We start from the raw sequence: 26,462 nt of genomic DNA, 5'->3' as shown, positions 1-26,462 counted from the left end.
GGCTCCGGCTCGGAGCAGAGGGTGCCCGTGAAACCCGTGAAACACTTCGTTTCACTTCATTTTCTTAATCTTAGAGAGTCGGTAAGACTGTGTGGACGGGGGATTAGCCCAACGCAAGGCTGCTACCTACACAGGACAACACAAAACGCAGAATAAACGCGGACAAACATCCATACCTCGAGTGGGATTCAAACCCACGATTCCAAGGTTCGAGCGGCGCAGACAATTCATGCCTTAGACCGTGTGGCCACTGTGATCGGCGCGGGCGCGCGCTCGCACACACACACACACACACACACACACATATATATATACTTCTTAATTATAAGTTATTAAAATATTGATCGTACTTAGCATTAATTGTTCCAAACGAGAATAGCGAATAGGAGGTTAGGAACTAAATACACGATCAGTGAACTTGTATATACTCCGGAAGTCAGACGCTAACAAACTGATTGACCAACTAACTTACTAAAAAAAAACTTCATGCCACCCAGTCCGCCTTGAGAATCTAATGGTTGCTTAGCTACAGAAGAAACTTCTAGCATCTTGTAGAACCCGAAGGGTCATACCATGTTCACAACATGGGCCCCTACCGTGTTCATACGAACACCCACACTCTAGGCATCACACATGCTTATCCTAAGTGCGGACTGCGAACTTCACAAGTGCCATGTAACACAAATACGTGTTGCAAGCTAAACTGTGTTTATGGCACAGTTACTTAGAGATGAGGTACGTATTTTATGAGCATTTTCTTATGATGTGATATGTCTTCGGAAGCCGATATATGATTAATGGAAGCACCTTAATGCAGACCTACATACTCGTATATGACGCGTTACATCGACAGTCCTGCCAGCTGGTTCTGCCGCTATTGCATATGGAGATCATTAACTGGACCATTAACATTACAGTTGGCTTTTAATGTGTCCATTCAGAGCTGGAGCAAGAAAACTGCCTTATGGGCAAGCTGTCTGATATCTTATGCATGCCACAGTCGCTCTTCTTTGCCCCTCTAGACATTTCTGATGAAGGCGAAAAATCATTTTTCATGACATAGCCCGCCTCTTTTTCCCCCCTTCAGACACCGACCGAACTGGGGCTGCAGATAGCAACATCGCATCTAGTGGCGAGTTAAAAATTATCTGTCACGTTATATTTTTAAGCGTACAGAGAAAGAAGACAATGTCACAAGGAGGAGGGACACGTTGAGATTAAGGAAACGTGTGTACACAACGCAAACCTGTGCCTCAAATCTGAATGAATTATCTGAAGCGGAAAATACAAAAAAAAAAAAAAAGAAAAAAAAAAGCAATAGTGGGCCCTGAACTAGCGACGAAGTGAGCAAAACTGTTTCCATATTAACAAAGACCCTACTGTTTTCGGCCAAAACCACAGCTGTCTACCATTACAGGTGTTACTGATTTAAAGAGGACAGACACATCGAAATTTGAGCGTCTAGTAACGCATCTATCATGTTTCCTACTTCGCATCGAATGGAGCCGGGATAGCTCAGTCGGCACAGCGAGAGGCTATGGGCCGGTTGGCCGGGGTTCGATTCCCGGCATGGCAAGATTATTCTCTTCACAGCCCGGCACTAGGGCCACACCCAGACTCTTGTCCGATGGGTACCGGGGGCTCTTTCCACAGGAATTAAACGGACGGGGCATAAAGCTGACCACTCACCTCCAGCTAGTGCCGAGGTTAAGAATGGTGGAGCTATACCTTCACTCCCCCATACGTCTTCATGGCGCTGTGCTGAAGTAATTTAGCACAAGAACAGCTTCACCTTCACAGCTATATTGGCACTGCATTTTCCAAGTCTGCGTATTTATCGCACTGGATAATTGTACCCCCTCCACCCATCTCAGTCTTCCTCTGTCTTTCTGAAATTATATTCGTGTAAAGATACAGTTGTCCATGTACTTAACAAAGTAAGCACTAGACCATGAAGGCGTATGGGTGAGTGGATGTATAGATCCACCGTTCTTAAGTTCGGCACTAGCTGTAGGTGAGTGGTCAGCTCCACGCCCTGGCCAATATCCCCTAAGAAAGAGTCCCCGGTGCCCATTTGATAGGAGACTGGGTGGGCCCCAGAGCCGGTCTGGGTGACGTGGAGAAGATAAAATTCTTGAGCCAACCGGGACTCGAACTCCGACCCTTTGATCGTCCAGCCGGTAGCCAGTCGCTATACCGGCTCACAACTTCTTCCTGATAAGCTGAATAAATATTATCTTCCCAGCGAAGACAGTACGATACAGTTATACATAACTACTGCAGAAAGATCATGCAAACGCTGGACAGCAAAGACACCTGTCAATACTGCGTCCACAGTAAATCTGTACCATTAGGATGCTTCAGAAGTATGTTCTGTGACCGAGCCATGTTTCTTTCTCATCAGACTAATGCAATAGTAAGACTCCCTGTAGTTGGTTCCGAGGCGCTTCAACTTCTGTGACTACTAGTTAGGAGGTCCGTCGTGTCTTCATTCATTCATCAGTAATCTGTCAGATGACAGGTCCACAGCCTCTTCCAAAACAGTTTCTCCACTTAATGCGATCTTCTGTTTTTGGAAAGAGACTATCCAGGAATAGTGATAATGTGGTAGTTTTTCCATTCGCTTTCCACATCGCAGTACAACAGCCGTTCAAACCACTCTGGTCACGGCTGTTGCTATACGAACTTGAACCATCTCGAGCATTTTCATTTGCTCTGTGCTTCAAGTCGCTGCTGATGACGCTGCTTCCGGCATCAGTTTTCGGTGTCTCTCTTCGTCTGATGCCTACCCTTTGACCTGTCCAGCAAGGGAGGCCCTGCCAGTAGCTACGCTACCGCTGGTATAGCTGTCAGGGTCCTTGGCATACTCAAACACCCTCACCACGATAAGGTGGAGACACCAACGAGGGGCATCGTGTCTTACGGAGGCATAAAAGATAAGAGTTCTGCCACAACGGGAAACATACTTAGTATACTTAGTATACTTATATACTTAGTAACAGACACCGAAACGCGAACACAGTTCGAATATGTGTAAAGTTTTGCAAATATACGTAATTTTAGGCGTCATTCATGCAAACGAACGCACATCAATCTGACCGTCCTTCGCTACGAACTCCATGCGTCATGGGGGCGATTTGTATTCAGTTATGATATCACTAGTCAACATCAAGCATGGGCCGCTGTCAGTTCACTTGAAGGTCTAAATTATTTTCGATCCTATCTTGTTCAATATTCATAGGATATTTGAATATTTGAATTCTCGCGTTCTTTAATTGAGTAAGCAGTTCTCAATGTATCTCTTGCATAAAACAATACTTTTTTTTTTAGAATTACGGAATAAATATGAGGTGACCTACAATTATTAGACTAAGCCAGTGTCTGCTTTACGTCATGTAACATTTAAGAAGTGTAATAAAATGGACGTAATTAACTACTCATGGAGCTCAGCACTTCTTGAGGAGCCACCAATTCTGCAGCTACTCAAGGACTTCTTAGTATTTTATGGAACCAGAAGGTTTATTACCGTGTTCACAAGAGCCCTGCACTGGTCCCTATCCTGAGCCAGATAAATTCAATCTATACCATCCCATCCTACTTCTCTGAGATCCATTTTAATATTGTCCACACATCAACGCCTTGGACTTCCCAGTGGTCTCTTTCCTTCTGGTTTTCCCACCAATATTCTATATGCAGTCCTCTTCTCTCCCATTCGTGCTACACGACCTGCCCACCTCATCCTCCTTGACTTGATCATTCTAATTATACTTGGAGAAGAGTACAAGTAATGGACGTAATTTCAGGATAAAATCATTCACATGAGAATTTCAGCGAAATAAGATGACATGAAATCGGCTCCGGTGCTGAAAGAGCCCAGTAAGATTCACGGCATTGAAACTTGTGTCATTAATTCCAGTTACGATATGATGATGCCGAGGACGTCACAACAGCCCTGTTACGTGTATTATTTTTACAGTGAAACAGCGAAAACGTCTGCTCTTCCTTGGTTTCTCTCTGATAAACTGAACTGAAATAATGATTTTTTTTTCCTTGGCGCTACAGCCCCAGTGGCCCTAGGCCTACCTCCACGAACTTCTCCGTTCGGTTTCTCTAGATCTTACACATACGGTAGGACTCCTTGGGCGGGTGATGAGCTCGTCGCAAGGCCTCTACCTGTACACAAACACAGAAAAACGCACACAAACATCCATGCCCTGAGTGGGATTCGAACCGACGATCCCGGCTTCCGAGCGAGCGAAGACAGTGCATGCCTTAGACTGCTCGGCTACCGTAACCGGCGAAATAATGAATTTGCTCGCTTATTATATCAACCCTACACGTATGCATTCGCACTGCCAATTTTCGGTGGCGGTGGCGGAGCCGCGCAGTGATGGCCTTATGAATTACACAGACGGCTCTCAAGCACCGAAACAAACGTGCAAGCACGTAGAGCGCCTCTGCACTATAAAACTAGTTATGATCACCAGACCAGCTACAAAGAGAAATGAAAGGGGAAACGTATAACAATATTATCAGTAAATGTTCAATTGGAAATTCTGTAGAATGGAGCAGTCGTGGCCTAATTTGAGACAGCATCGTGCCTGAAGGAAAACCTCGGTTAGGATAATCGGTGTCCCTGCCAAGATTCAAACAGGGAACCCGCTTCAGCGTACCTTCTCACATTATCTGAAGATTTCATCCCGTTATCTGTAACGTACAGACCTATTACAAAATATTGTCACGTGTAGGGTGGTATGCTTGACGAAAATAACGGGTTCTAGTTCGAATGACTGGACCCATTGGCAACTTTGTTACAAATTCTCTTGATCAGACTTAGATACAGTGCTACCGCCGATTTCCACAAGTTCCAGTTCACTGTTGCACACGCACTAGGTTTGTCCGTCTTCACTAGTCGTCTCCTTGCAACGGATGTCAACAAAGAAACTAACACTTCAACTTACTATGAAGTCTTCTTGCTATTTCGTCTTCCTTCACTCTGGAGCTCGGAACTAAAAATTCTTCTGGACTCAATCCTCCGGCTTACCACTGACTCGTAACTGTCCCTGAACTAACTCTGTTACTCCCTTCTCTTATAAGCACTCTGCACAAGCCCCACGGAAAACACCGTCTCTATTGTTGATGACCTCACCGCTTTCATAGCATGGTCTGATAAGCGGAAATGTGTTTATCGAACCGTTATTTAGAAACGGCTTTCACAACCCCGTTGTTCCACCGCTGCTCGGCGCGGACGACATAGAAAACACAGCCTCATATATTGTTGGGGGTTGGACCGTGTTTACAAAGCTGTTGCCTGGCAAAGCCTTTATCAAATCCCTTAAGAGATGTTACAAAATATGAATAATATGAGCATGATTTACGCATACGTTTATGATAAAACCAAAATACTCAAACGAAACCCTCCCCTCCGTTATTTTGAGGCGCATAAACGCTTCATGATCTCTGCTCCTCGGTCCTTAAGCTCCTGGTCTACATTCTCTTCTTTCCGGCTTGGTTTCTCTTTCTGTTTCTTCTTGATCCTCTCTCCCACTTTCCTTCTACCTCATCCATTCCCCCTCACCACATCTCTCCTATCTTCTCCCTCGTGCACTAATGATCCAGTACTGAAGTCCTTTCAGACGGAATCACTCTAATTCCAACTTCGGTAGAGACAAACCGAAATTCGGCTTGGGACCTGTAACAGTATGTGCTTATTTTTAATGTTCTCTTAGAATCTAACTTCGACAGACTGGTTTCGTGCATATAGGAGTTTATTATTTGGTAGCCTGTGTACTCGGTGTGTTACTCAGTAACCCTGGAATCTCCAAGGGTACTGTTTTGTTATCTCTTTTCCGTTACCCAAGTACCTTTGGTTCTTTTGAGCGCTGAAAGTAATAAAACGGTCTAAAATAGCTTATAATTCATGCCTCTTATTGTTTTCCTCTGAATCCATCTCATAAAAGAGAGCACATGCGTGTAGAACATTCATAGGGACCGCTCTGAAAATGAGCCTCCAAGCTAAGAACACGTCATAATCACACACTCAGAGACACACGGTGTGGTAATTCTGTGACGATATTACGAAGATATCAATGCCACTATCGCGGGAGCCGTCAATGGATATGAACCCGTTCAATTTCACATCATCCGACATATTTTAAGACCTATTTAGTAGCGCAATTTCTCGCCAGCCGTACATTTAAACTCAACCGAGTTTTTCGTTTCTATCCAGTTTTAGTAACCACTGGGAAGACCAACACGTAAGTGGGTGGATAATATTAAAATGGACCTTAGAGATATTGGATGGTGTGGATTGGATTGATCTGGCGCAGGACATGGTTCTTGTGAACACGATAATGGACCTTCGGGTTCAATAAAATGTTGGGAGTTCAGCTGCACAACTGACGGCTTCTCAAGAAGGGCTGAGCTCCATGAGTCACTGAGTGATCTAGTTTTGTTAACCGCAGTGTTACTTCTATAATGTAGGTACCACACAAAGATCCTCGCCTTCCGTACCAAGACATCCTCTCGGGGCACTGCTCCGATGACATGTGAATCAGTTTCTTGCCTCCAGATTAACATTTCAGTTTGTTTGTTTTTTTCGTGATATTTTATACGGCATCTAGAATTTATTTTTAAAAACATCATTTTTGTGAAGGAACAGGCAGCTCAAGACTTCGCAACAGCGTCCACGATTCCTTCTCATAAACCGCTGTCTCGCCAACAGCGCTTCTCCAGTAAATATTTTTTTTAACATAACCCCCGTAGATGGCGAGGGACTGCAGTATCGACCCCTCATTTCAGTTGTTCCTTTTCACCGCCAAAATTCCACAATATTATTATTATTATTGGAGCGGGTGGGTTTCCCCATGCACCGCGACTAATAGTATATTGTACGTCCCCCTTTGATATTCTACCAGTCTCCATACCCTGCCGGTACTGGTGCTCGCTATCAGCCCCGTTCAGCCAGCCAGGCTGGCTGCGGTACCCGATGCTTCCCCATCTACCGGAGGCACTGGAAACTACTTGGGCGCGAAACTTTTTACCTAATTTAGCTCAGAGGTCTCCTAGAGACATGAGGATCTTTTACGTGCCGTAAATCTACGACACGGGACCCACGGCTTAAAGTCCCTCCCCTGAATTTTTCCGCCCTTAAAAATTCCATGACCTCCGCCGGGTTTGAACCCGCGTACCTTGAGTCATGAGGTGGGAATGTTGCCCCTAGACTACGGAGGCCGCTTAAATTCCACAATAACTTCATGTTTCCCCCCCCCCTCAAGTTACACGCTTAAAGTGCTGAACAACTCCAGTATACGGCAATACTCATTGAGCTGAACAAGGCATAATTTGTCTTGTCATATACGATCCTCCATTTCCTGTTTAGGCCCACTTTAACCTCAAGCCCAAATTATCTCCACAGTATGACATGTTCACACTTGCAATCTATGGTCTTCTCTCACAAGTGAAACCACACTGAATAATTACAAAAAAAAAACAAAAAAAAAACTAAAATTGTTTTAACTGATTTCAACGTAAAGAGTCTTCCTAGTGAAGTTAATATTCATTCAGCTACTCAATTATTACGAACCCGTAGACCCACTTCTGTGTTCACAAAGCCCCACTGGCATATCACATCCTGAATTGCGTTACACATTCACACTTCTTTAAACTTTGTTGTGCATCTTAGTCTTCAGTGTCCTGTAAGCCAATAGAAGACAGACACTGTCGAGACTACGCACTCAATAACTCTGGCTTCTATCACTGAAATAAATTATCCAGTTGCTAAGCAAAATCTGCTATGGAAACCGAACTCAATAATTTTGCTACAGGGGACACAGAACATCACCAAAACTACCGCCTTACTGCCATGTGTGTTTGCATCTGTGCAACATACACAGACCACCGCGGCGGCCGAGCACTTGGGGAGGGTAAACAGATCGCAATTTCACAGCCAAACACGAAGTTTCGCTAATGAAAACCCGACCTCCGCTGCTTAACTCTACAGGCGAAACCCTGTTCTCATTCTTATTATGTGCAGGTGTGCGGAATGGCGAAATGGAAGCAAGGACAATTACAATTTAAGGAATCCGACTATACGCGTATGTCTCAGTGTAGCGGTCAGCATTCCTGCTATGTATCTCAGAGGTAACTGCTTCGGCCCGTATTTCGGATACATTTCGTCAGTTCCTCCGAACAAGCACTCGGCATTGCCACAAGCGCTTCCAACCCATCATTCTTCAACCCGTAGAAGTGCTTAGAAGTTCCTTTCAACGCCTGTAGAAAAGTCTTCTTATCCTCTTCTAATTACGAACGCGCTTTTCCTCAGGAAATTCATCTTCCATTATGAAACGAACTGCAAGCATTCACGTTGCTGTTTCCTCGCTTGTGTTATGAAAACAGACTTACTGTTTTTGCTACTGTTCGTTCCACAGGAACTGGTTTTCAGAACTAGGTGCCTCGCCATGTTCTTCTACTACTGTCAGGACTAATAAACTCAAGTATGGAATGGTCCGAACATACTGCACGCATACGGGAAAGTCGAAATATACAAAACTCTTATCTTAAACGATTTGTGGAGGCAAAGGCAGTTGAGAGAAGCGCAGAAAGAACAATATTGAAAAGCGTTCCAAGGTGGAAATGGAATTGTGAACACATGACTTTTGAGGTCGCTTTATTTTTACACATAAAATTGCACCAATTTCCGTTTAATCTTTTAGCCTACTTTCCTAGAATAAGCACACGCGATCTCAATCCACATCAACTCTTGGATGCCTGAACCACTAATCTTTAAGAAACTGTGCCACACTAGACGGCTTACTTCAAATATCCTTCCCTTTAGTCTATGTGTCTGCATGTGTATCCCTCCAATCGTTACTAGGCAACGGCTAGGCAAAGTGTATCCCCCTATCGTTGCTTGGCAACGGCTCAGCAAACATGTCCCCGCAGAAACGAACACACGCTACAACAGAAAATTGTTAAACGCGTCATTTTCTTTGTTGTCCGTGTCGTATCGAAAGAGAGTAGGCGATCAGTTCTTCCCAGAACTTCTTGTCCTTTTAAGTTTTTAGATTGTAGTGATTGTTGAATACTACATCGTAAAGTGACTCCCAAAAATAGCTGCACTGTTCCAAAGATGGCTTGAAAAGGTTAACAACAGTAAATTCTTTAATAGCAATTTACACCATAGAGCCTTCAATACAGAGAGCCATGCCCATCTTGTGAACTCTCACCCTACTAGAGGTCTCGACATATTGCAGTGGAAATCATCTGGTAATTCAACATTATGTGTTACAATTGTTTCAAATATACACTTGTTAACATGCTGTGATACGTTACATCATCACCCGAGTACTGGAATATTCTATATTCATTTTCGGAAGAAAATGAGATATTGTACTATCTCCATATATTTACATAGGTTCAATAATCCTGTTGCAACTAAACCAATATTCGCTAGGTTTCGAAGTTTCCTATTTCTGCTTCATTTTACAACATGTTTCGGCCTAATTGGCCATTATCAGGTGTACAAGGTGTAATTAAGGAGTCTGCTCTGCTTTCCTATTGATGTATTAGATGCGTCTAGTTGTTTCATTCTGGTCATGTTACATTATGCCTTTATGTCAAACCACGTGTTCGGATTATGTCTGTTGAATACTGTCACGTGTAGGAGGATACGCGTGATGAAATTAATGGGTACACAATAAGCTCACAGATGGTGGTAAGGTTGTCAGCCCTACGCGCTGGCCACCCTTTAGCCCCAGGAAGATTCCTGGTAGTCATTTCTTCTAGAGGCTGAGTCGACCCCAGGGCCGTAGCGCGGTTGGACTGCGGGACTCGAACCCGCGACTTTCAGCTTTATAGCATAGTGCCTCAACCACCTACGCTACAGCGTGCCCCGTTTTTCTCTTGTCATCATATTTATTTTTAGCGAGCCTGTGTTAACCGCAGGTTGAAAGTGAATGATGATTTGCGAGGACCGTGAAAACGAGCTGCAATGTTCTGTTTGGCAGTGGGTCTAAACTCACTGGATCCACCTAGCTTGACAGAGGGAAAGAATGCATAACATCGGGCGGAACAGCCTTCCTTCTTCCGAGAATGAGGAACAGGAATGATTACCTACACCACGACGTTCGGTAGATTTCATATCATGGGTGCTTCGATACACGGCTAACTTTCCTCTAACTTTATTAATGAACTCACCACCCGATTAGGTCAATATATGAAGTACATGGGCTCCTGTTAACGTAATCAGGTACGTTACGTCCGAGTGGTTATCAAGCCGGTTAATGTGACTTATGTAAAACCGAGCCTACAAGGGCAGAAAGCAGTGCCGAACCAACAGCACAACACAGACAAGCAGACAGTCGGAGACGCAGCTAATATCCATCCGTTGATACATCTGAGGCCCTCACATGGGTGACAAAGAAAATTACAGTACTGCGCTTTCGCCCTGGAGACGGAGGCAGTATATTCTTCCGAAACCTGCCCGACCTCAGGGCATCGCGTCCTGGACCTTAATAATGATGTGTTCTTGTTCTACCTTCAGATATCATCGAATCATCGCAAGTTATAGGAAGATACTTCATGTGACATTCGGACGAATCGTCCCGAAGGAAAATTTAATTTCATTCGAGCTTCTGTGTTCTCTTACCGCCTTAAGCAACGAAAAAAAGGGACCCATATTAATATTCATCGTTTTTTTTATTTTAATTTCTATCTCGAATGCCCCGCTGTTTACACGAAATTAATACAGAAATTCCTTGCTAAACGTGGGTATTATGTCCGTGAAGAAAGCGCTGCTGGACAGCCCTGAGAGCAACGGGGGGAGAAGGGAACCGAAGGTGCTGTTAACGCTCAAAACTGGTTTCGGATGCCACTGCAGCCGTGCCTCCGGCAAACGTGGATCTCTTGGCGCAGAAGCCCGTCTTTCTATTCCGCACCTAAAGAAATCAGAAACAACAGGAAGATAAACTGAAATAACGGGACTGCAAAACATGCGGAATTACTACATTAAATTGAGAAATCTGTGTCCTGCACACGTGGCTGGGTAGAGGTAAGAGGGGGAACTGAGAGAACGCGTATTTTGACACGCGCAAACATGGAGCTTAAGAGACTATCCACATCTGAGAGATGCGTAAAAAGAAACGGAGAATCTTAAGCACGCAAAACTTCGAAGTTTGTTATATTCGTGTAGTTTCATTACGTCGCTTTATGGAGATTCAGACTTGGGAATGAGGCAAGTGTCAGTAAACTTTCTGGCTGAAAAACAATATGTGAATAGAACACTCAATTTCTTTTATTTCCCCCTTGGCACTACAGCCCCAGTGGGCCTAGGCCTACCTCCATGAACTTCTCCGTTCACTTCGGTTTTTCTAGATCTTACACATTCGGTAGGACTCCTTGGGCGGGTGATCAGCTCGTCGCAAGGCCTCTACCTATACACAAACACAGAAAAACACACACACAAACTAAACATCCATGCCCTGAGTGGGATTCGAACCCACGATCCCGGTTTCCAAGCGAGCGAAGACAGTACATGCCGAACACTCCATATACCAAGTCGTAAATAGGAAGGCAACAAGACGAAGTTATCCCTTGGTTTAATCAATCAAGTACCATGACATGAAGACGTATGGGGAGTGGCAGTATACTCCACCATTCTTAACGCCGGTACTAGATGGGGGTGGTGGTCAGCTTCACGCCCCTATAGCATTACTCCCGGTACCCACTGATACGAGGTTGGGTGGGCCCCAGAGCTGGTCTGGACGTTATAGAGAAGAATTTCTTGCCTTACTGGGAATTGTACCCCTACTCCTCAGTCGTCCAGCCCACAGCCTACTCGCTGCATCGACTATGAGGATAACAGGAAGCGGCTAAATGTATGGGTTGAGGGAATACAAAAGGGTCTACACTGACTCTGGATAGGGTGCAGGGCAGGCTTTAATGGCGACGGTGATAAATCGTTGCGCAACGTAACAGGAAAGTTCATTCACTTTGCACCTTCGAAATATAATTCTCTAGGACATATTTCAATATCTACGCTTAGCTCAGTACTATACATAATCTTTATAATTCGTCGCATCTGAGAGGAAACAAGAGCATTTTCAGAGTATTCCGTGGTCCTGAACACCAACTGATAGGGATACATTTAGTAACTATTCCAAATAAGATTAACAAAATATTATCTCCAGAATGACATGTACGTATAGAAAGAGAATTAGTTAATTTGGAGCAAAATTATATCAACTCAGACATGAAGTTTACAGCGGAAACAACGCACGAGTCCATGATTTCTCTATATAAAACCTGCCTACGGAAACAACTTCTAAGAGATTTAGGTTGCCACTGATGCAGGTGGCTGTCACATGCTGACTAGGAATTCCACAAAAATCCTATAGGCATTCCTCTTCTCCCCCATGCGTGCTACATGTCCTGCCCATCTCATCCTCCTTGACTTGGTCATGCTAATTATACTTGGCAAAGAGTAAATGTTATGGAGCTCGTAACTATGCAGTTTTCTCCAACCTCCTATCACTTTATCTCTCTTCGAGCCAAATATTCTCCTCGGCACCCTGTTCTCAAACACTGTCAGTCTATGTTCCTTCCTTCATGCTAGAGACCACGCTCCACACAAATACAAATCCACCAATAAAATTAGTTATGTTTATTCTACTTTTTACGTTTTTAAAACATTATGATAACCATAGAAAAATACTGTTCGTACTACAAGTGATGAAGAAATAACTAGCAGCCACTGAAAGTCAAGGAGGCTCCCATGGAAACAACCGGTTACTGCAAGTCACGAAGGTTATCACGGAAACAGCTTGAAGGCACAAATCGTGAAAATTAACATGTAAAAATATTACCACTGCAAAACGTGAAGATTACTATGAGGGGGAGGGGGGGGGACTCGCACTGGAAATCACGAGGAAACAAACACGGAGGTAAAGTGTCAAATTTAACACGTGACAAATGGTATGGAAACAACTTGCATCCACTTTAAGACGCGATGATTACCATGGGGACAGCTTCCCGCGTCTGTGGGTCATGAAATGTACAGTACAGTACAGTACAGTAAAGAAAACACTGCCACACGTACGCTGACAGTCCGCCGCAGCAAACAGATGAAGATTACCATGGAAACACTGACCGGAACAGAATGAATCACTAAACCCAAGTGAGTGGGGGCCGTAACAACGAGAATGGTGGGTAAGGACCATAAGAAATCCCAGATGTGCCACAAAATCTGTTCTACTATCAAAAAGAAACAGACTAGCTGGGTCAGCAATCCCATTTCTCACCAGATTCCGGAATAAGCCCCGCAAATGCGAAAGGAACGTACCTAACCAAAACTATGGCGAAATTCCTGCTACGAATTTTCTGCCATCCACTCAAAAGATCTAACCGCTATCCATCAAATCTGGACATACGTGTAGGTTCACTGAACAATGATGTATGAGAAGTAGCTGACGTAAATCACAAAAGAACAGATCATAGATACCTTGTTCGAAATTGAAATTTATTTTCGAAATGTCCAAAAAAACACACAGAGAACGACATCATCAGAGACTTCTACTCGTAAGAAAGGAGAAACGCTTACAGCTAAACGCATGTTAAACATACTACACCGTGGAAAGTAGAATCTCCATTGGTTCTGACATTCGTTGGGACGACTGAGAATGAAGCCCTCTCCACAAGAACTTCAAATTACAACACAAAATTAATTAACGGAAAAAAAAATTATTATGGGTCCTGAAATGATATAGGTTTATGGCAATAAATCTTAGAAAAATAATGTATGCAAATTTTGTGAATGTTTCCTTTCTTTTATTTTGTTCTTTTAAGAGTTAAAAACAAAATGGCGGCCGAATGAAATACACAGTCCAATTTAGCTTTTAATTTGATAGCCAATGAAAGAGTCCTCTGAAATTTAGCATGGAAATAAATCAGAGGCACACCTACAAACTCGTATCAGCATTAAACAGCGAGAAACTGTGTTTATGTTCGACAAATTTAATGTAGAAAAAACTGTTACTTAAACAAAACGTTCCTACTAGAATGATACGATGATGATGATGACGATGACGAAAAATAACAAATTCGACTCGATTCTGATTCAATCACAAGATGAAAAGGTCCAGCATACTAATCCGCAGTCTAAATCATGCTACTGTTGAATTACAAATTCATAGTAGGTACATGTCAATAACACTAACAAAGATCTGAAGGGTTATAAAGTCTGCGTATGAGGACAGCCGGCTTCATACGTGTGAGTTAACGCCGAATTCCGTGACAATATATCGTATCTGCCCACATTCATTGTTACTGTGCTACTCACACGTAAGTTAAACATCTGTTTACCGTTAATCTTCAACAGGACGATTTCGTGACGAAAGTTACCGCTCCAGAGTCTGTTCTCCTTACATAATTTCAGCATGCTGTATCAACTGCAGACGACACGTCATAGAAAACAGCAGATGGTTATATACGGTGATATGATGAATCAGCTCTCGTGACGCATCTCAGGCATTCTAAGGGAGAAACTGAGGAAAACCTCAAATAGTCCCAGCCAAGGCAGTCGGTGCGTGGCTCAAGACTCAAATCGGAGGGTACCTAAACCACAACTGTACTGAGCGCTGTTCACCGTCTGAGCTGCACTTAATTCAAATAAAGGTGTTTCGGCACTATTCTGCGCTCCTTTTTTCAGTGAATACTTTACTCATCGACAGCAAACCAAATTGCCGATAATATCGAAGAAAAAATATACGTACGTCGGATTGAATGGATAGCAAGGTCCATCAAGCGTAACCAGGTTAATAATGTACAAGTTGTCCCTGTACTTAACTAAGCACTACACAATGAAGGGTTAAGTGGGAGTGGATGTAGAGACCCACGTTTTCTCAACCTCTGTCCTAGTTGGTGGTGAGTGGTCAGCTTCACGCCCGGCCACTTTATCTCCGGGAAATGAATCCCCGGTACCCATTCGATAGAAGGCTGGGTGGGTTCCAATTTTAAAGGTAAGGTAAAGGTCCCTGTGCTCAATTAACTAAGCCCTACGCCATGAAGGCGTATGGGGGAGTGGATATATAGAACCACATATTCTAGACCTCGGCACTAGTTGGGGGTGGGCCCCAGTAGGAAATATAAAGGCAGATTTTTATAGTCTACTATTAAAGTTGTTACACTTGATGGACCTTACTACTCATTCATGTATTATGAAGTGCAACGGCTCAAGCTGCCGCTCACAAATATGTGTATGTAGCGGCTTGTCTGATTACAACCAATCGTGTGAAGACGGAAGCAAACCCAGCTCCTGAAACACAATATGTACGAACGAGGGCTACCTTACACACGGAAGTATAAGGTAAACCTATCCCTGTAACAGGCCATGAAGGCCCATAGGGTTGTGAGACGTCGAAGCTTCCATATTTTCTCTACCCAGTCGGCTCACAGATGGCGGTGAGGTTGTCAGCCTTACGAGCCGGCTGCCTTTTGCCCCTCAGGAAGATTTATGTTAGGGGCTGAGTCGACCCCAGGGCCATAGTGCGGCTGCAAGGATTAGGTCAACTGAAAAATCCACCTAATCGGGACTCGACCCCGCGATCTGCCGTCTTGTAGCACAGTGCCTCAAGCAACCACGCTACCGGGTGCCCCCACACATGGACGTAACAGCAGTAAAATGAGTCAAACATTGTAACAACCCTTCAGACCTAGAGGGCCTCGAATGTGTGTATTGAGGGCTGGGGCACATTACTGCAGCGCTATCCTGCGCAATACCACTTGTAAACAGTAGCAGAATTTCACTTTGCATTCCATACGTTCTTGCACTCTTCTTGCCAGAGTACAATGCATCCGAAGTCCGTTAACAGCCACTGATAAGCCTATTGCTGACGTCACATTACCCACCCATCAGCTTGCCAATAATTAATTTCTCGTTCCCATGTCGGATCACATGTTATCTGCAGCTACAGTATCACGCCTGACGCATGGGAAAGTGCGGCTTACGGATGTCCCAGGCGCAGTAGGAAGTAACGACTGCTCATCACTAGGGGCCGGATTCTAACGCAAATGCATACTTCTTTCTTGCAACCAAATAGTATACGCATTTGGATATATAAGCATATGAACACATATTTTACCTGTTTTATGAATAAGAATAACATTTTCGAATATCTCTATTTATGTTGCAATTTTCTTTGTAAAATGTTTATCATTATATACATTACAGATATATACATGGGGGGCACGCGGTAGCGTAGTTGGTTGAGGGGCTATGCTACAAGCCGGAAGGTCGCGGGTTCAAGTCCCGATGAGGTCACTGGATTTTTTCAATCGATCTAATCTTTCCAGCCGCACTATGGCCCCGGGGGTTCACTCAGCCTCTAACAGAAATGAGTACCAGGAATTAATTAAATAATATTCCTGGGGAGTAAAGCGCGGCTGGCGCGTAAGGCTGACAACCTTGCCGCCATCTATGAGCCGACTGTCTAGATAATGTGGGACCCTCAACGTCTCACAACCCTATGGGCCTTCACGGCCTGGTATAGGGATAGCTTTACTTTTTTTACAGATATATACATATAACGATAAACATTTTATATAAGTGTATATTTATTTATATATATTATATTCATATTTTCAATCACCGTTGTGTGTATACAATTTTTCTTTTCCGTATTAGAATATGCTGCATATTCGACAAGCAACATTTCGTCATAAAAATAGCAAATTGAGTCTGAATTCATGTTTCTGATGCAATACCCAGGACGGGACATCCCCGATCCCTCTACTCGTAACTTGCCTCATCCGCATACCATCAAAGTGGCTGCGAGGGGCTTACTCAGAAGAGTATTCACATGTAGCTTCTAGCAACGTAATACTGTTCAACAGATAACGGACTTCATTTATTTATTACCGAAGTCTCCATCAAGTTCGCTACGCTTCTTCATTTGGAGCTGGGGGTCATTCATATCTGTGGTGACTAGCCTGTGATTAAGTTTGTTTAGCTTTTTGTAGTCATGCCGAAGATTAAAGTATTTTATTGCTATTGGGGTGGGACTAAGTCCCTTGTACTGCGGCCACTTCTGGCCTATTGTATCAGCCCCAGATGATAGGTGAGGGTGATTGTAGAGCAATTGGTGGAATGAAGATTGGCAGGGGAAACCGAAGTACTCGGAGAAAACCTGCCCCAGCGCCAATTTGTCCATCACAAATCCTACTTGACTAGACCCCGGGATCGAACCCGGGCCGCCGCGGTGGGAAGCCAGCGACTAACAGCTTGAGCTATGGCGCGGCCAAAATGAAAGTAACTCAGAAAACTAAATTACACCTGTATCAGTGGGAGCTGGAAAGAGAGACGATAACTACGCATAACAAAATTCTTTATTGCCGAGCGTGTGAAAAATGCTTTCAAATGCTTCAGCTTCATGCATAAATGAACACGTATTTAAGAGATTATTAGGGCATAAAAATCAGGTCCCTTCTCATCAACTTATAATATCATTTACCCTCCTTGCTTACGTCCATGAAGTCGCATTTCTGAATGGCTTACGTATCAATAACGTGTTCCATACGATCCCAAAGTCATTCAGGTATTTCTCAGCCGTTCCGAGAAAATTGATACATCTACATATACGCGTCCTAAAAGCATAAGGGCATTTTAATTTTTAATGCAACTGACCCATACCTTCTCTCTGCCTTCATTTCTCTTCGCATTTTACGAGTTTCTATGAGAATATAAGAGCCTGAAGGGAGGAAGCAACAGGACATTGGAAAAAATTGCGGCATGAGGACTTCTAAATCTGTCGTGTGACAACATGGACAACGTGAGCAGGACATGTAGTACACATGGGAAATGCGTAGAGATTTTTAGTTGGAAAGGTTTAAAAGAAGAGACGGTTTGAAGACTTAAACGTAAACAGGAGGACAATAATAAAATTGATAATATGGTGGACTGGATTTATCTGGCTCAGGATAAAGCCTAGTGACAGGCACTTACGAATATGGCAATGAAGATTCCGGCTCCATAGAAGGCGCGATGACCATGAAAATAAACGCTTTTCAAACGTGAGTCTGTCATCCCATTTTATTCTGTTTATTCAATCCTAGATCAGAAACACCTGGAAAGCTTCGAAATGTGGAGTTGGAGAAGGATGGAGAAGATCAGTTGGACCGATTATGTGAGAAATGAAGAAGTGTTAATTAGAGTCAGTGAGCAGAGGAATATCCTACACGAAATAAGAGAACGGAAGGCTAATTGGATTGGTCATGTTTTACGCAGAAACTGCCTTCTAAAAGAAGTTATGGAAGGAAAGATAGAGGGGCGATAGAAGTGACCAGAAGACGAGGAAGAAGACGTAAGAACATGCTTGATGACCTTGGGGACAGAAGAGGATATTCTCATTTGAAGGAGAAAGCTCTAGATCGCATTAAGTGGAGGAACTGTTTTGGAAGAGACTGTGGACCTGTCGTCTGACAGATTACTGATGAATGAATGAATGAATTTAATCCCTCATACCATAGGCTCATATCACTTCAACAAACCGAGTAAACCTGATGTTGAGACATGCTGACGGGTACCAGTCCACAATATTAGCAGACAACGAATCAGCTCCACTTTCCATTTGTTTACAGTCACCTTACTAATTTAGAGGGCATGACTATGTATTGCAAGTGTAATCAACACTTGAAGCGCCGATACATTCTCTTCCGGGTACTGAAGATCCCTGACCTCGCCTGCCTTTAACAAACTATGGCCGAGCTAGACCGAAAGAATGCAACGCTATTACAGATCACTTCCACTCCAAACGTCGAAGCGTGTACTCGTAAGCTTGGAGCGGTCAGAATGCATTACCAACATGTCTGGATCAAGAGATTCACTCTCAAAGCACGGGATTTTACAAGCACATGACAGTCATCCAATGCTGTTTCGAGGCGGACAGCGATGAGAGCTGATACAAGGGATCATAAAACCACGGCTGGGAGTAATATAGATGAATCCTCCCGAGGGGAAAGGTTAATATTTCAGTCGCCCTGTCACAATATGTCAGATATATGGATAATGCAGGTGTCGATTCAAATCGGTATTACTGTGATCGGTGCGTAAAGGTCAGTAGGCGGGACTGAAGCAAATTATACTGTACGATGGATGAACAGCCGCTACCGTCCATATTTCTATTGGGAGAGCTTCCATGTCACAGTCCCTGTTCAGATTAGGCCTTTTAGAGTGATGAAACTTGCCATTTGTACTTCAGATGCATGAAGAAGATGGCTATCACTCGCACCCCACATAAGACAGTAACGCAGAGTTGACTGAACGAAGGGAACGTAAACAGAATCATGCCTTGCAACATTATACTTCGTAGCAAAAGGCGACGAGACAAAATACACGTACCTCATGCATCTGAGGACGGCGAAACCGGACAACAGCTTCTGGGGTGCCAAAGTTAGAAAGCCCTGCGCTTCGAGGCTGGGAAAGAAGTCCAAACGACAAGCAAGCGGTAGGTAACTACTACTCCGTGTATTCAACAGAGCAGATACTATTTATAAAAGAGATACCGCGACTGTGCTTGCGTAAGAATATCTCATCTCTGGAATTATATGAAAACTGCTTTTAAATTTGATGTGTACGTAGAAATTTGTCAGACGAATTTCATTTACATTAACAAGTTTATTTTAATTAATGCAATGGCTCTTCCGGCCCATTCAGGACCCAGGCCTCTTATTCGGTTCATTAATCATTTTTCACAGATGGTAGGACTCCTTTGACGAGTCATCAGCACGTTGAGAGGCCGCTATCTAAACACAGGTCAACAGAAACACAGAATAGACGCATATATACACACATACACACAGCAAACTTCAATGCCTTGAGTGGGATTCGAACCCATGATCCCAACGAGCGAAGACATTTCATGTCTTATACTGTGACTGGCTCACAAGTGGATAGCTAACATATAATTCCTTTCCACACAGAAATAAAAAAGAATTAGAATGATTTTCTCAAAATTACTCATCGTACAGAAAATAACTGGAAATAGGATAAAATAAATTGAGACATTTTTAACATCCACAACAATCATTTGAAACACTGTTCGATATAGCGAACATTTAACTAAATATCTACATAGTAACAGACTGATTCTTTACAGCTATTTACTACGTATGATTAGCCTTGCAACAAAAACATTCCATTAAAAAAGATACTAAGTTGCAGCAAATTAACTTAAATGGTAATGAAAGCGTAACAAATTCTTTTTTTTTCTTTAGTCTGATAGGAAATTCTCTGTAGGCTTAAAAGCGTGTTTAATTCAGCAAAACCTGATATATTTATATTAGTATAAAAAAATGAATTCTCTACGCCCCTACAATTAGCGAAATTGTTAAATTTCAAACAGCAAATACTTGTAAGTTTTGAAATTACAAAGCATAGCCTAACGTCCACGTGGATGAGGGGTGCATCGATGAACCAGTCTCTCCTGACCCAAACCTAACTCGAACCACACCATGCTAGCTCAAATCAACTGGCCGAGATCTGCAGATGCGCAGTGGTCTGTCCAGCCAACACGACGTTACCTAAGCTAACCGTATGAAGAAGCACAACCTGAACATGCGCAGTAATACGACGCAGTAGTACGATAAATATGATAACACACTTACCATCTCCAACATAGTCCCTGTTTTCTATTATACATGTCTGGCCTTATTCATTCATCCTGAGTTAAATCTTTACGGAGGGTAGAAATATGTATATATGATGAAACTCCTCATAGTGTAATTCTCTCAAATCTCTGAAGTTAGTCTCTCTGAAGTAGACATTTTACGTTCTCAGATATCCTATATTTTTGACAGTCTACAGAAAGTGGTATATGATCCTCATATAACCTGTAACTGTCGAGGAAGCCGAAGTGTTTATGCATTAACGAAGCACTTTGTTCTCACGCCTATCACTTAGCAATATGAGATTGCTGTCCTCACCGAATGGCCAACAGTGCGTGGCGTTCACGCTACAAGCGCTGCCACGAAACTTCGCGAACATCTATTAAATCATCTCAAGTGGAAATAAAATGCAGGAAAGGTAATTTAATTTTACTTCTCGTGCACAATTATTGATAGAATTTTTTTAGATGATGACAGAGGGGGTAACAGCATCAGAAGAAATAGGTAAGCTTACCTGCAGATGCTACATGCAGACAGATCTGATTGGAAGATGATCATAAATGGTACGAAGATGAGAAGTTGGAATACAGAAGCAATGGCTTAGTTAGTTAGTTAGTTATTGGAGAGGGTGGGTTTCCCCAAGCACTTAGACCAGTATTGGTCCATTGTGCTTCCCTCTATGATATTCTACCAGTCTCTATACCCTACCGATATTGGTGCGTACCATCAGTCCCGACCGAGCCAGCGAGTTCGGCCTCTACTGGCTTGGCGGTATCTATAATGCTTCCCCCATCTATCAGAGGCCTCAGAGACTACTGTTGGGCGGGAAATGTCCTCGAATTTGGTTCAGTGACCTCCTTTGGAGATATGAGGTTCTTTTACGTGCCGTAAAGCTACGACACGGGACCCACGGCTTAAAGTCCCTCCAGGAGGACTTGTCCCCTGAATTTTTCCGCCCTTAAAAATTCCACGTCCTCCGCCGGGTTTAAACCCACGTACCACGAGTCATGAGGTGGGAACGTTACCTCTAGACTACGGAGGCCGCTAAGCAATGGCTTACTTCAAGACCTGCTCCACATTCAGAACCTGGCCGCCATACGAATGAGACACGTGACGAATGCGTCTACTCATTACACTTATGTTACCACGAGATTTATGTTCTGGGAGGTATCGCCGTGCAGTCCGGTACAAGTTCACCGACGTTTCGGAGGAACGTATTGTCCCCAGTTTTCAAAGTCCAAGAGTAAGCCAAGTAAGTAAGGAACAAAAAGAAGGCGGCAAGCAACCCTGCAGCTCTGACTGCTTCCTCTGAAACGTCGGTGAACTTCTACCAACTATAGGTGTTAGTATCCTCCAGAGTCTCTGTTGTAAGAATTACAAATTCAAGTTATATTAATATGTTTGTTCGTTAATCTGACAATGTTTTATAAACTGCATAAGTTACCCATCTCTGCATATGAGGGCAACAGCAAATGATGAACTCAGAAAGAAAAAGCGACAGGAAGTCGTCATGGCATATTTGAACTACTGTCCGAATGTTCAGTGGGACTGAGGAAAACTATGGAAACATCAGTCATCAAAAGGGAACACAGTGCTGAAATTCTAACCAGTAACCTCTCCATTAGGAACCATAGGGATGATTGGGTAAGCGAATTTCATTGTCTTAGAGACAATAGATTGAACCCGTTGGTGCAGGGATAACGCTCCACGTTTACGTTCTGGAGCTAGCCTGTTGGAATCTCGGTTCAGTTGGCGGTGCCACTGACTAGACCTACGGCTATTCGTAGACCTCCAGTGTCTCTCCATGCGAATGTCGGGATGTTAGCGTGAAAGAGGCCAAATTCTTACCTACTCCAATACTAACCACGTCACTGGGCGAGACATAATCTCTGCATACGAAAGAGCGTCGTTACATAACTAAGTACAACTAAAATTAGCGCAAGAGCAATAAATATGCATTAATTTCTTGTATCGTTAAATTGCAAGCATGCAGCACAGACGCCAAAACGCGATTATGAAGCGAATGAAACGCGTTTCCCGGATCCAGAAAGTTTCAGCTGGCTTAGAAGATACTCTAGTCTGGCATTTAAAAGTAACAGCGGGCTTGTATGTAATGTCTGGGGATGTACCATCAACTCCGTGGCTTTAGTCCGCAAGCGAACTATACCGACCGAGCGACCGCCACTTGTCAGCGAAGTTAGTGCCAACTTTAGCAGATAGAGGGTGTCGCGTGGTCAGCGCAACGGATCCCCACGGCCGTTAATCTCGGTTTTCACGACCGGAGCCGCTACTTCTCCGTTCAAGTAGCTCCTCAATTATCCTGAGGCTGAGTGGACCCCGATCCAGATCCACTACTTCTCAGAAAATTTGATAGCGGCGGGAATGAAACCGGGGACCTTTGGATCTGCAGTCAGGAACTCTGACCACTTGACCACAGAGGCGATCTTCAAATTCTAAAAGTTCTTTACAAAACACACACAAAAGGGGGGAAATAGTTCTTTAATTGAGAGCCATGTTGTCCGTGTCTGTATGTCTGATCGTCCGCCAACTCTGTAGCTTAATAACAGCGCTTGTATCACTCGTCAGACTTTCATCACATTTCATGTCGGTGACTTGCCATTAAAAGTTGTCGAGCAATTCCAACTCTCAACCATACTGACCCATACTGAAGCAAGGCTTGTGTAAAGCTTTACACGGATTTCTCCATATATCTCATACACCGTTCATATACTGTGAAAATCCGATGAGAGAACTGCACTAAAATTTGTCCGACAACTCCTAGTTTCCGGCACACTGATCCATAATAACGCTTAGTTTGCATATGACAATAAAAGGACTTCTGCGTGTGACTAATTAACAGTTCACAAATACTGATGAAATTCTGTAAGGGAAACTGTCGTTAGAAGATGACGTGCAATTCCGATACACGACCATACGGACTCATAAAATAAAACTTGATTTGCATGCGGCCATAAATCCTTACGCAAACATTTGATATGCGGCACTCTGTGTCGATTACTTACAGCCTCGCGCGCAACATTATGTTCTCACTCACTCACTCATGGAGCTGAGCCCTTCTTGAGAAGCCGCCAATTGTGCAGCTATTCAAGAACTTCCCAGCATTTTATTGAACCCGAAGGTTCATTACCGTGCTGACAAGAGCCCTCCACCGGTCCCTATCTTCAGCCAGACCAATCTAATCCGTACCACCCCATCTTATCACACTATGTTCTATACATTTTGTTTTTACTTTAAAAGTTTAAAAGCCCACCACTATTTGTTTCGAACAACGTGGTCATCGTCAGGTGTTAAAATTGCTAGGGAGGAAAATGCTGTTTCTTTTGTTGCTTATGTTGTTAAATATATAGGTCCTACCGATCTAATGTGTGATTGTGTTCGTGGGTTGTGTTCTCTCTCGGTGTGTTTTGTGCTGCAGTGGTAATTTTTTAACGGCTGATCAACCATAAGTTTCTCAAGAACAAAAGGGGTTGAGAGCAGTACTACGCGTACCTTCATCGTAACAGCAACACTCAGTAATATAATATCTCGCAGGGAAATAATAAAATTGATCATTTCGTTGTTTTGATTAGTATGTTGCTTAAATATATAAGGCCTCTTCACTTGTCAAACGTAATTTCTTTCAGGAACGTAAAACCCACGGTTAGTGACGGATTATTGTATTTCAAAATCGTTACACCATTCCACGCTACATAACATATGCAGCTAACAAAGAAAAATTAAGTACACAATAAGTTAGAACTTTCTCTCGCGTAGAAATGGTTGCGCCATCGAAAAGCCCAGTCCTCGGCGTTACAGTTGAATGCAGGATTGTCTTCATCCTTTTCTATCCTAGTTCCACGCATGTGCGTCCTCCATCATAGTTTTTAATGTATATTTTCTTGTTACCTCCTGCCGAATTAGCCTGGTCTCAGGTGATTAAATCTGACAAGTGTTGTCCAGTGATTGAGGTTAGCTCTTTCTAAGGGGCCCAACTGAGTAGGTGTTTCCCTCAGGACGGAAACAGATCCAGTTTCCGAAAAGTCGTGATTTTTTATTTTCTAGAATACCGGAGGATGAAAACCGTCCAAAAACCCAGTAATTCTGTGTGATATACACCATCGTCAGAACCCTTCAGAATCTACTTAATCATCATTCTCTGGTCTCGTTCAACTTACCATTACCACTACATCCGGCACAATTTCTTAAAAAAATCTAAGAGTGAATAAGGGCAGCGCCACAGCTCAAGCGGTTAGTCGCTGGCTTCCCACCGCGGCGGTCCGGGTTCGATACCGGGTGTGGTCAAGTCGGATTTGTGGTGGACAAAGTGGCGCTGGGGCTGGTTTTTGTCCGAGTACTTCGGTTTCCCCTGCCAATCTTCATTCCACTAACTGCTCCACAATCACCCTCACCTATCATCTGGAGCTGGTACAATAGGTCAGAAGTGGCCGCACTACAAGGGACTTAGTCCCACCCCACTAGCAATAAAAAAGTGAATAAGCACGTAATACGCACTAGCTGACGCAAAATGCAATCAATCTGCTACAGTGTTTCACGCATGTCTGTCAACATATGACGAGTAACGGCCTCGATGCATGCATGACTGATTCGTGTTTCAAGTGCATGTTATATGAGACAACTAAACCCCTGAAGCAGTTTTAATTTAACACCCAACAGTAGCTCAGCTAGTCAAGAAATTCCGTCCTTTTGCGGAACTCAACGGTTCGACTTTGAGTTTCGCTTTTTTGTCGTATTTGTGTAACGTTGACGTGTTTCGGGTTGGAACCTCGACGTCTCACAACCCTATCGGCCTCCACGGCCTGTTATAGGGATACCTTTACTTACTTTTTGTTTTTTACTTTACATGTTTCAGGTTAACCGACCATCATCAGGCGTACAGGAATCTGCTGCTCACTGTAATGCTGTTCTGCTTTCCTTATGTAGTTACCTCGGACTAATTCTAGGTTATGTAGATTAACCAGCTGCTTTATTTGAGTGTCCTTGAACAAACTACTGAACCATTTTCTGAACATGCTAAATTCGGCAAAATCTTTACATTCTATTTTCCTAAGATTCGCTTTAAAATTATCTTCACATCTATGTCTAAGTCCCCCAAGTGTTGTCTTCCCTTCAGGATTTCCGGTTAAAACTGTGTATGCAATTTTCATTTCTCTCATGCGCCGCATTTCCCACCCACCTCATTCTTCTTGATTTGAACCTCCTAATACCAAAAATAATGTTTGGTCAGAAGTACAAACCTTGAAGTTCATTACGGACTTTCCTCCAACCTCTCGTTGTTTCCTCCCTCTTACGTTTAATATTCTCCTCGATACCCAGTTTAAATCTGAGTTCTTCTCTTAGGACGCGAGACCTAGCCTCGCACCCATAACAGCAATAAACAACCGTGTATTTCCCCACATTTCAATCCTTATGTTTTAGACTGGAGACGGAAAGACGAAAGATAGTGAAATGAATAGTAGTATGCATTCCCTGAATATAATACTCTCTTAATTTCTTCCTGAATATTATTCCGATTTGTTACCAGCGTTCCAAAAGTTTGTTGTTGTTGTTGTTGTTATTGTTATTATTATTATTATTATTATTAGCAGCAGCAGCAGCAGTAGTAATAATTATATTATTTTACACATTGGCCTACTGATTAGGCCTATATGGAGGCGAATCAAAGAGGAATATTGTCATGAATGAGAAGTAGATAAGAACTTAAGGAGACGAAAGTGCCCTACCTGAAACCACTATCCCAGCACCTGCATCGAAAGATCAGGGCAGCAGGAGAAATATTTGGAAAGACA

Source organism: Cryptotermes secundus, unplaced genomic scaffold (genome assembly GCF_002891405.2).
Source record: "Cryptotermes secundus unplaced genomic scaffold, Csec_1.0 scaffold1362, whole genome shotgun sequence".
Lineage (NCBI taxonomy): Eukaryota > Metazoa > Arthropoda > Insecta > Blattodea > Kalotermitidae > Cryptotermes > Cryptotermes secundus.
The sequence above is the reverse complement of the archived record's forward strand: the minus strand, read 5'-3'. Positions refer to the sequence as shown.